The 10,752-nt window shown below is 47.0% G+C and overlaps 5 non-coding genes and 1 pseudogene across 5 annotated transcripts; 3 read left to right on the forward strand and 3 right to left on the reverse strand.

The window, feature by feature from the left end:
* Nucleotides 1-641: 641 nt before the first annotated feature.
* Nucleotides 642-805, reverse strand: LOC137904155 (U1 spliceosomal RNA). The gene has a single exon (XR_011105803.1). It is a non-coding gene; the product is annotated as a U1 spliceosomal RNA (small nuclear RNA).
* A 495-nt stretch (nucleotides 806-1,300) lies between these two features.
* LOC137904165 (U1 spliceosomal RNA) lies at nucleotides 1,301-1,464 on the reverse strand. Its single transcript, XR_011105808.1, has one exon. It is a non-coding gene; the product is annotated as a U1 spliceosomal RNA (small nuclear RNA).
* A 521-nt stretch (nucleotides 1,465-1,985) lies between these two features.
* On the reverse strand, nucleotides 1,986-2,123 carry LOC137904156 (U1 spliceosomal RNA; annotated as a pseudogene).
* Nucleotides 2,124-6,974: 4,851 nt separating this feature from the next.
* Nucleotides 6,975-7,138, forward strand: LOC137904163 (U1 spliceosomal RNA). The gene has a single exon (XR_011105806.1). It is a non-coding gene; the product is annotated as a U1 spliceosomal RNA (small nuclear RNA).
* A 495-nt stretch (nucleotides 7,139-7,633) lies between these two features.
* On the forward strand, nucleotides 7,634-7,797 carry LOC137904164 (U1 spliceosomal RNA). The gene has a single exon (XR_011105807.1). It is a non-coding gene; the product is annotated as a U1 spliceosomal RNA (small nuclear RNA).
* A 495-nt stretch (nucleotides 7,798-8,292) lies between these two features.
* Nucleotides 8,293-8,456, forward strand: LOC137904162 (U1 spliceosomal RNA). Its single transcript, XR_011105805.1, has one exon. It is a non-coding gene; the product is annotated as a U1 spliceosomal RNA (small nuclear RNA).
* Nucleotides 8,457-10,752: the final 2,296 nt, after the last annotated feature.

The following is a 10,752-nucleotide window of genomic DNA, read 5'->3' on the forward strand; positions in this document are numbered from 1 at the left end:
GCTACTTATCACCGGTAACTGACACGACTTCTCCCCGCAGCGCCACGGCGCTTTAACAGTCAAGCCCTGAGTGTAGAGTGGGTTGTTCCACTGCACGAAACTGGACGGTCATTGGATAAATGCTAGGCTTTGTCCCGCCCTTCTGCGTCTCTGGGGCTTGATGCTCTGCCTGCGGTGGAATCCATTGTTGATTGGCAGTGAAATAAGTGAATCGGCAATCTTGAAGTATAAAACACTCGAACAAGTTTTTCATTCCGTTGTTCTTAACTGAGTCGGAGATTTTACCGATCCCCAGCGACTTTGTCTTTGCTGCAAATAAGATAAAATAGTTGAAATTTGCAAGTGAAATTGTGTAAACAAATGAAGCAGCATGACAACTAAGTGTCTCCGGGGGGGTCATGTGACCTGTGGGCACTACGTATTGTAAAGTGATACGTTATGAAAAAGGTTGCTGACAAACATCAGTCAGCATTTAGCTTTTGTCTTTTCAGGTACCGCGTGGAAAGGGGGGCAGGCCAGTGTACTTCCTCTGTGGAGCAACTTGAGCCTGCTCTGTTGAGGGAGCAGTTGTTCCCTCGCCTGCCGAGGTAATTCCTCCAATGTCATGGAACCCGATTGTAATCTTCCTTCAACGTATGGATCAGGGGAGAGCGCGAACGCAGTCCCCCACTACCAGAAATTATGCAGTCGAGATTCCCACATGTGGGGAATTCGCAGAAGTCAGCACAGCCGCAGTGCAATGGCGTAGCCTCGTCCTGGGCAAACCACCTTGGTGATCATGGTATCGCCCCTGCCAGGTAAGTATGCCTCGGAACAGTCGGCCAAAGCGGCATCCTTCCCACACACAGCGCCCTGCCCTGTGGCGCAAGCAATATGATTTGCAAAAGGCATTCCGGATGAAGCAGCCACATCGTTTGATATTCAAAAACGCAGCTCAAAAGTCTTCGGTTTGTGTGGGCAACAAGTTTTATCCATTTTGGTCACTTTTGCAGTCATTCCTTTCTCCATTACATACATAAATTGCACAATGTATAGCTAGTTTTGACGCAGTTTCTGTGACAGAGAGGGGGAAATAATCTCAGCAATCACTCAAAAGTTAAAAGTCCAAATGCGCTGTCCAATCACCAGCATCAAGACGGTGCAGTTGTCAGACACTCCCCACCCTTGCTTCTCAGGTGACTCAGCACACCTTTTCTCTCACGAGGACAGTGGAAGTCCACCGAGCGAACTCAGCCCCGCACGGAAGGCAGGGATCTGCCCTACATGCAACCCGATTTTAATTTTCCCTCAACAGATGGATCAGGGGAGAGCACGAACGCAGTCCCCCACTACCAGAAATTATGCAGTCGAGACTCCCACATGTGGGGAATTCGCAGAAGTCAGCGCAGCCGCAGTGCAATGGCGTAGCCTCGTCCTGGGCAAACCACCTTGGTGATCACAGTATCGCCCCTGCCAGGTAAGTATGCCTTGGAACAGTCGGCCAAAGCGGCATCCTTCCCACACACAGCGCCCTGCCCTGTGGCGCAAGCAATATGATTTGCAAAAGGCATTCCGGATGAAGCAGCCACATCGTTTGATATTCAAAAACGCAGCTCAAAAGTCTTCGGTTTGTGTGGGCAACAAGTTTTATCCATTTTGGTCACTTTTGCAGTCATTCCTTTCTCCATTACATACATAAATTGCACAATGTATAGCTAGTTTTGACGCAGTTTCTGTGACAGAGAGGGGGAAATAATCTCAGCAATCACTCAAAAGTTAAAAGTCCAAACGCGCTGTCCAATCACCAGCATCTGGACACATTTCCTTTCACCAACACCAAGATGGTGCAGTTGTCAGACACTCCCCACCCCCGCTTCTCAGGTGACTCAGCACACCTTTTCTCTCACGAGGACAGTGGAAGTCCACCGAGCGAACTCAGCCCTGCACGGCAGGCAGGGATCTGTCCTACATGCAACCCGATTTTAATTTTCCTTCAACAGACGGACCAGGGAAGAGCGCGAACGCAGTCCCCCACTACCAGAAATTATGCAGTCGAGATTGCCACATGTGGGGAATTCGCAGAAGTCAGCACAGCCGCAGTGCAATGGCGTAGCCTCGTCCTGGGCAAACCACTTTTTCACTTTTTAGGGGCTTTATTAATTATCGGGCAAACAAACCACAGGACATCTTCAAAGTACAATATCACATTTGCATAATATTAATCACATTTTCATCAACAAGTAAAAAAGAAATACATTTTTAAACGTCATTGAGCTCACCGTGTCAACACTAACTTGCTCATTAAAACATTCCCCAATTTCCACAACTTTCTTAGTTCTGCAGCATCAAACTTTGCCTTATCTCTAAGAATATAATCATTAACAGTTGAAAGTCCTGCTTTTACAACTGATTCTGGGGATAAATAAAATTTCTTGAATACTAGTAAATTTCTACCCTTCCACATCCCTTCTTTGATACAATTAATGACAGCCCACCATCTTTCACATTTTTCACAATCGCCTGGGTCAAAGTCACCATATAAAATATCTTTTTCATTTGGTTCTCTATAGAGCTCCGATAACCACAGCTTTAGGATTGTCCACACTTTCCGGGCAAAGGAGCAGTACCAAAACATGTGGCTCACATTCTCGTCATTAAAACAGTTCAACCTTGGACATTTGGCAGACCTAGAGCATCGTCTTTTCTTAAGAAAGGCTCGTGTTGGCATACGATCATGCACCACCTTCCAGGCCAGATCCTTATGTGTGTTCAAAAGAAAGGGGGAGTTTACATTTTTCCACACTTGAATACATTTTGTTGTTGTTAAAGTTTGCACAGGTGTTAAGCGTAATGTCCGGGCTGACAAACTCTCTTCAATAACTTCTCTCTTTGCAAACTCTTTTGAACACTTTCCAAGATTGGCTCGTTTTAGAATAGTAATAGCCTTATCATATAGTGTTTCAGCATGTGGAGTACTAAGAGGGAGTCTTCCACCCACTCTGGACAAAATGTTTTGGCCAACCCAAAATTTTGCAAAGTATGTCCAGAGACTGGTGTTCTTATCACTTAAGACCGCATTTAATATTGGCGTTAAAAACAAGGCTTCCAATTTCACGCCAAGTTCTGGAACTGCTTTTCCACCTTTATCCAAGGGCTTGTACATAATATCTCTTTTAACATGCTCTTGGTGAGAACTCCATATAAATTGAAACATAGTCCTTGTCAAGGCTGTGAGGAAGGACCTAGGAACTGGCAAGGTTGCTGCCAGAAAAGTCAGGGAGGCCAGAATCTCTGACTTAACAACAAGAACCTTTCCCGTAAAGCTAAGGTCTCTGTCTTCCCACTGTAAGAGTTTCCCTTTTATAGCTGGAAGTCTATTTTCCCAATTTAGGTTTTCCATATCCTTTCCGATCTGTATTCCCAAGACTTTCAATCGTTCTCTCTTTATGACAAGTCCTAATGCAAATTTTTCTTCATGCCAATTGAGATAGAGCATCTCACTCTTAGACCTATTCAGTTTTGCCCCAGCTGCCAGAGCAAAACAGTCACACCACTGAATGGTATTAAACACTGACCTGTTTTCTGTACATAATAATGTGATATCATCCATATATAAAGTCAGTTTTGCTTCTTTTCCACTACTGCCTGGAACAAGGAGGCCACGGATAGACGTGTCCTTCCTAATTGCACAGGCCAGTGGTTCGATGGCTAAGATGAATAACATGGCAGATAAAGGACATCCTTGTCTAACTCCTGATTGAACCTTAAATGGTTCAGTAATATGACCATTTACACTTATTCTGCTAGTGCAATCAGAGTATAACAAATCTACCCAGGCTCGTATTCGTGGGCCAAATCCAAAGCAAACCAAAACTTCTTTTAAATAAGTGTGGTTTATTTTATCAAAGGCTTTCTCTAAATCAAGGGCTGCAATGCATAGTGGTGGTCTTCTGTCCATAGCGTAAAGGTAGCAGTCTCTAACTAGGGCCAAGCTATCACTCATAGCCCCTCCTGGTACTGAGCAAGTTTGTTCTTTGCCCACTATTTTATCTGCAACTTTCTGGATGCGGAGAAATAATGCCTTTGCCAGAATCTTACGGTCCACCCCGAGCAGAGTAAGTGGGCGCCAATTCTTGACTTCTTTTTTGTCTCCCTTTTTATACAAAAGTGAGATTATGCCATCTCTCAGTGAAGGCGGTAGACTTCCTTGTAATAAACTCTCATTATACATTGACAGCAAGGGGGCCTTCAATTCTTCCCAGAAGGTGATATAAAATTCTTTGGGCAAACCATCTGCCCCTGGGGCCTTATTGTTCTGCATACTCTCCAGCGCCATTGTCAGTTCATACATAGATAGGTCACGATCGAGTTGTACCTTATAGTCGATCACATTCTTATCTATGTTAGAGAGGAGATTTGCCACAGATGCTTCATCCACCTCTTCCCCTGAATATAGGTCTTGGTAGAAGGTATGCACACAGCTCAGCATATCCTTTATATCAGTTTGCATTCTACCATCTTTATCATTTAAAGCTTCAATTGTATTTCTAGGTCGAGCTAATTTCCTAAAAAAATACCGTGAGCATTTCTCATTAACCTCCATGTGATTAATCCTGCTGCGTGTTAATAAACCACGGCTGGCCTCTGAAGCTAGGTGTAACATCTCTCTCTTTAGCTCTATTATAGCTTCCACAACATCAAAACCAAGTTGCGACATGGTATAAAGTCGCTGTAACTTTGCCTGCTGTTTCTTAAGTACAAAGCGCCTTTTCTTGGCTGCCTTCCTCCCTTCATTGACGAAGAAGCTCTTGGTTCTCACTTTCACTTCATCCCACCATTCTCCAACTGAATCAAAGGCAAACTGCAGAGAGGACCACATGTGAAATTTGTCCCTGAATCTATTGATCACCCCCGGGTCTTGCAGCAAGGATACATTCAGCTTCCATAAGCCTTTACCCTTGTTCAATCTGCTCTTAAACCCCAGAGAACAGTCAATTTTTGCATGATTGGAGAAGAATACCGGCATCACTGAGGCATCAGCAACCAGCAGCCTCTTTGATATGAATAAAAAGTCTAATCTTGAGTGAGTTTTCCCATTGGTCCAAGTGTACCCAGGTACATGGGGGTTTATTGTGCGAAAGGTGTCTACCAATTTAAAATCTTGCACCAGACTACTTAAGGCTTCGGAACTGGAGTCCAACCTCACTGTTGTGTTAGTTAGTCTGTCCTTCTTGTCCAATAGGCAATTAAAGTCTCCACCCAGGATGACCTCTCTACTACATATAAGGAGTGGCTGTATTGCTTTTATGATTTCCAGGCGAGCTTGAAGAATTACAGAATAGACATTAATTATCCTTAAAGGAACATTGTTCCATACAACATCCACACAAAGAAGCCTTCCGTCTAATATATTCTGCACCTTTTGGATAATAAAATCCTGCCCTCTAAACAATACAGCAACCCCAGATGCCCTGTTTTTGTTGTCTCCTGACCATGCTGATTGACCATAATGCCACCTATCTGCAAAAAATTTGTAGTTGTCCCTATATGATAAATGACATTCCTGAAGGAGAAAAATGTCATTCGGCTCAGAATGTAAAAACGTGAAGGCTGACTGACATTTCACAGGGTCATTTAGTCCTCTTGTATTCAGAGATGCAATAGAGAGATGTGTCATGACAAAAGGTGTGGGGAGGCAAAGGTATTCTCAAACAACTTTTTTGTGGCATCTACTTTACCTTCTTTTTCTTAACCCGCACATAGTCTGTCTGTAGGGTCATGTCTTTGATGAGGGTCGTTGAGGAGAAGGCAGCCACATCATTAGGTTCCAAAAACGGCTGTGATGTGGGTGATGAAACTGACCAATCCGCTGAAGACGCATCACGGTGGGGTAAGGGAGAAGATTCCCCTGATGTGGGCGACTCCTGTTGCCGTTTCTTCGCCTGCGAATCCGTTGGCGCTGGTCTGGAAGATGGTATGGGCGGCAGTACCCCGGCCTTTCCCCCCGAGGACTCCTGGTGAGGCTTCTGTGGTTGCGGTGGATTTGCGGCACCTCGGGAGGCGGGGAGGTTAGCTATCAAAATGTCCAAGATTTTATCATGGTCATGGCACATCATCGGTAACTTCTCCACGTGAGCGCTTGCCCCAGTATCCTGGGGAGAGCCCACCGGTTCCAAGATGTCGGTGGTCTCCATTGAGGTCATGTCGTAATTGGACACAACAATGCCCTCACCCGGAGGTTCCGCACTCCAGTCTAAAATTGCCTCCACCCCCTCATCAGGTGGCAGTTCCTCACTTTGCCGTAGAATAGTCGTGCCTGATGGCTGCGGAAGTGCATTACTGTCTGACACTAGGGTCTGGCTGCCCTCAGGTTCATCAGCCCTCAAGATCTGGCTTGATGGTGTTGCTATTTGTCCTATGAATGACTTCAGCCGATTAGAATAGGCTTGTGGACAGTCTCTGAAGCGATGATCAACTGAGGAGCAGAGGTTACATTTAAGAGGGGTTGAGCATTGCGCTGATGTATGATCCGATGCTTTACAGTTTTTGCAGAAACTCCTTGTACATGCAGCCGCCAGATGGTCCAGACCGCCACATTTCCTGCATTCTTTCGGCTGCCCCGAATAGAAGACTGTACCCCTGAATGCACCCAACTGGATAGAGCTTGGGATATGCTGTACTACTCCCTCTTGTCGGTTGAGACAAACTTGGAACCGTCTGGTTCCAGTCTTGATCTCTCTGTCACAGAAACTGCGTCAAAACTAGCTATACATTGTGCAATTTATGTATGTAATGGCGAAAGGAATGACTGCAAAAGTGACCAAAATGGATAAAACTTGTTGCCCACACAAACCGAAGACTTTTGAGCTGCGTTTTTGAATATCAAACGATGTGGCTGCTTCATCCGGAATGCCTTTTGCAAATCATATTGCTTGCGCCACAGGGCAGGGCGCTGTGTGTGGGAAGGATGCCGCTTTGGCCGACTGTTCCGAGGCATACTTACCTGGCAGGGGCGATACCATGATCACCAAGGTGGTTTGCCCAGGACGAGGCTACGCCATTGCACTGCGGCTGCGCTGACTTCTGCGAATTCCCCACACGTGGGAATCTCGACTGCATAATTTCTGGTAGTGGGGGACTGCGTTCGCGCTCTCCCCTGGTCCGTCTGTTGAAGGAAAATTAAAATCGGGTTGCATGTAGGACAGATCCCTGCCTGCCGTGCAGGGCTGAGTTCACTCGGTGGACTTCCACTGTCCTCGTGAGAGAAAAGGTGTGCTGAATCACCTGAGAAGCAGGGGTGGGGAGTGTCTGACAACTGCACCGTCTTGATGCTGGTGATTGGACAGCGCATTTGGACTTTTAACTTTTGAGTGATTGCTGAGATTATTTCCCCCTCTCTGTCACAGAAACTGCGTCAAAACTAGCTATACATTGTGCAATTTATGTATGTAATGGAGAAAGGAATGACTGCAAAAGTGACCAAAATGGATAAAACTTGTTGCCCACACAAACCGAAGACTTTTGAGCTGCGTTTTTGAATATCAAACGATGTGGCTGCTTCATCCGGAATGCCTTTTGCAAATCATATTGCTTGCGCCACAGGGCAGGGCGCTGTGTGTGGGAAGGATGCCGCTTTGGCCGACTGTTCCAAGGCATACTTACCTGGCAGGGGTGATACTGTGATCACCAAGGTGGTTTGCCCAGGACGAGGCTACGCCATTGCACTGCGGCTGTGCTGACTTCTGCGAATTCCCCGCACGTGGGAGTCTCGACTGCATAATTTCTGGTAGTGGGGGACTGCGTTCGTGCTCTCCCCTGATCCATCTGTTGAGGGAAAATTAAAATCGGGTTGCATGTAGGGCAGATCCCTGCCTTCCGTGCGGGGCTGAGTTCGCTCGGTGGACTTCCACTGTCCTCGTGAGAGAAAAGGTGTGCTGAGTCACCTGAGAAGCAAGGGTGGGGAGTGTCTGACAACTGCACCGTCTTGATGCTGGTGATTGGACAGCGCATTTGGACTTTTAACTTTTGAGTGATTGCTGAGATTATTTCCCCCTCTCTGTCACAGAAACTGCGTCAAAACTAGCTATACATTGTGCAATTTATGTATGTAATGGAGAAAGGAATGACTGCAAAAGTGACCAAAATGGATAAAACTTGTTGCCCACACAAACCGAAGACTTTTGAGCTGCGTTTTTGAATATCAAACGATGTGGCTGCTTCATCCGGAATGCCTTTTGCGAATCATATTGCTTGCGCCACAGGGCAGGGCGCTGTGTGTGGGAAGGATGCCGCTTTGGCCGACTGTTCCGAGGCATACTTACCTGGCAGGGGCGATACCATGATCACCAAGGTGGTTTGCCCAGGACGAGGCTACGCCATTGCACTGCGGCTGTGCTGACTTCTGCGAATTCCCCACACGTGGGAATCTCGACTGCATAATTTCTGGTAGTGGGGGACTGCGTTCGCGCTCTCCCCTGGTCCGTCTGTTGAAGGAAAATTAAAATCGGGTTGCGTGTAGGACAGATCCCTGCCTGCCGTGCAGGGCTGAGTTCACTCGGTGGACTTCCACTGTCCTCGTGAGAGAAAAGGTGTGCTGAATCACCTGAGAAGCAGGGGTGGGGAGTGTCTGACAACTGCACCGTCTTGATGCTGGTGATTGGACAGCGCATTTGGACTTTTAACTTTTGAGTGATTGCTGAGATTATTTCCCCCTCTCTGTCACAGAAACTGCATGAAAACTAGCTATACATTGTGCAATAACTTCTGGTAGCGGGGGACTGCATTTGCGCTCTCCCCTAATCCATACGTTGAGGGAAGATTACAATCGGGTCACATGACATTGGGGGAACCAACCTCGGCAGGCGAGGGAACAACTGCTCCCTCGACAGAGCAGGCTCGAGTTGCTCCACAGAGGAAGTACACTGGCCTGCCCCCCTTTCCACGCGGTACGTGAGAAGACAAAAGCTAAATGCTGACTGATGTTTGTCAGCAACCTTTTTCATAACGTATCACTTTACAATATGTAGTGCCCACAGGTCACATGACCCCCCCGGAGACACTTAGTTGTCACGCTGCTTCATTTGTTTACACAATTTCACTTGCAAATTTCCACTATTTTATCCTATTTGCAGCAAAGACAAAGTCGCTGGGGATCGGTAAAATCTCCGACTCAGTTAAGAACAACGGAATGAAAAACTTGTTCGAGTGTTTTATACTTCAAGATTGCCGATTCACTTATTTCACTGCCAATCAACAATGGATTCCACCGCAGGCAGAGCATCAAGCCCCAGAGACGCAGAAGGGCGGGACAAAGCCTAGCATTTATCCAATGACCGTCCAGTTTCGTGCAGTGGAACAACCCACTCTACACTCAGGGCTTGACTGTTAAAGCGCCGTGGCGCTGCGGGGAGAAGTCGTGTCAGTTACCGGTGATAAGTAGCTGGTTCTGAACACAAGATGAAAGTATTATAGCGCATGTTTAGTCAATTAAATCTACACACAGCGGTACATGTTTCACCACAAAAAGCGATATATAAGTGCAGTCCATTTACCACTTTGTGTTTTTTGGTAACTGAGCTTCCCCTGTAGAGGGGAACCTGCTACCGTACTGCCCGTCCAGCTTCTTCTGGCCCGATGACGAGTCTTCTTCAGGTCCTCGATCCTCCGAAGCTTTTTTGTGACCTGCGTTTTTTGTTCTTCGCTGCGTATGTGTTGATTGCCAACATTGTCAACGCTCGGCATTGACAATGTTGGCAAGACACCACAAGATTAACAGGCTTGGCATCGATTGAGGTCGCTTCAGAACCTTGATAAAATCTTTTTGCCATGTGTTCGTCGTGACACATGGATGTCACCACCTTCTTATAAGCTTTGCCACCCAGCTGGCGCTTGGCCTGCAGGAATAAGGCCAATAACACGTGTAATTAACTTTTCACCGCAATCTGTTGCTTTCCAGACGCGAAAGAACATGAAAAGTTGTCTCGCATTGTCACGGGGGCTGGGCCGACTGGGCGCTCTAAACAGGCACAACACCGGATGCAGGTTATAGCTGGTCTTTAATGATCCGCCAGAAAACAGTGACTTCAGAAGGTTCGAGGACGTTGGCGAGGAGGCTCTGTAGAACTGCCACGGTGACGACAGGAAACAGGCTGTGACGGGGAGCCAAGTAGCCGATGAGCACGTCGAGTTAGGAGCTCTGGGAGACGCTGACACTCTGGCGAGGTGCGGAGCGAAGGCCCGAGTCTTTATGGTGCGAGTGAGGAGACGAGGCCCGATTGGAATCAGCTGCGCAGGGCTGCCACTCCTGCTCCAGCTCAGACAGAGAAAACTATCAGGGAGACAGAATCATGACACGCATAAGTTGCCACTGAGGAGCGCAGCATGTTGAAGGTCGGGGCCGTCCCCAGACCCAGGCATTCCCAGACGGCCAGTGTAACAGAGTCAGAATTGAGCCTGTTAGAATTTTGAACAAAATAAATCCTGTGCATATTTGTGTGGTGTGTGGCGCCTCCTACTGGTCATATTTCGTAGCTGCATGACCAGGTGTCTGCACACATCACTAGCCTCCAACAGAGTTGCGTGTCATGTTGGAGATTTGGACATGCAGCTGGTCAGATTCACATGAATGTTTTTCTGTTGTTCTGACCAGAATAAATGCAACGAGTAAAGGCTCTCGGACTTCTGTCCTGCATCACCGTCACCAGCCTGCAATTCACACACGTTACACTGGTGCCGAGACCCAGATCTCCAGATCAGCTTGATGCAGATCGCCTG

The sequence above is a fragment of the Brachionichthys hirsutus genome, chromosome 14 (genome assembly GCF_040956055.1).
Source record: "Brachionichthys hirsutus isolate HB-005 chromosome 14, CSIRO-AGI_Bhir_v1, whole genome shotgun sequence".
Taxonomy (NCBI): Eukaryota; Metazoa; Chordata; class Actinopteri; order Lophiiformes; family Brachionichthyidae; genus Brachionichthys; species Brachionichthys hirsutus.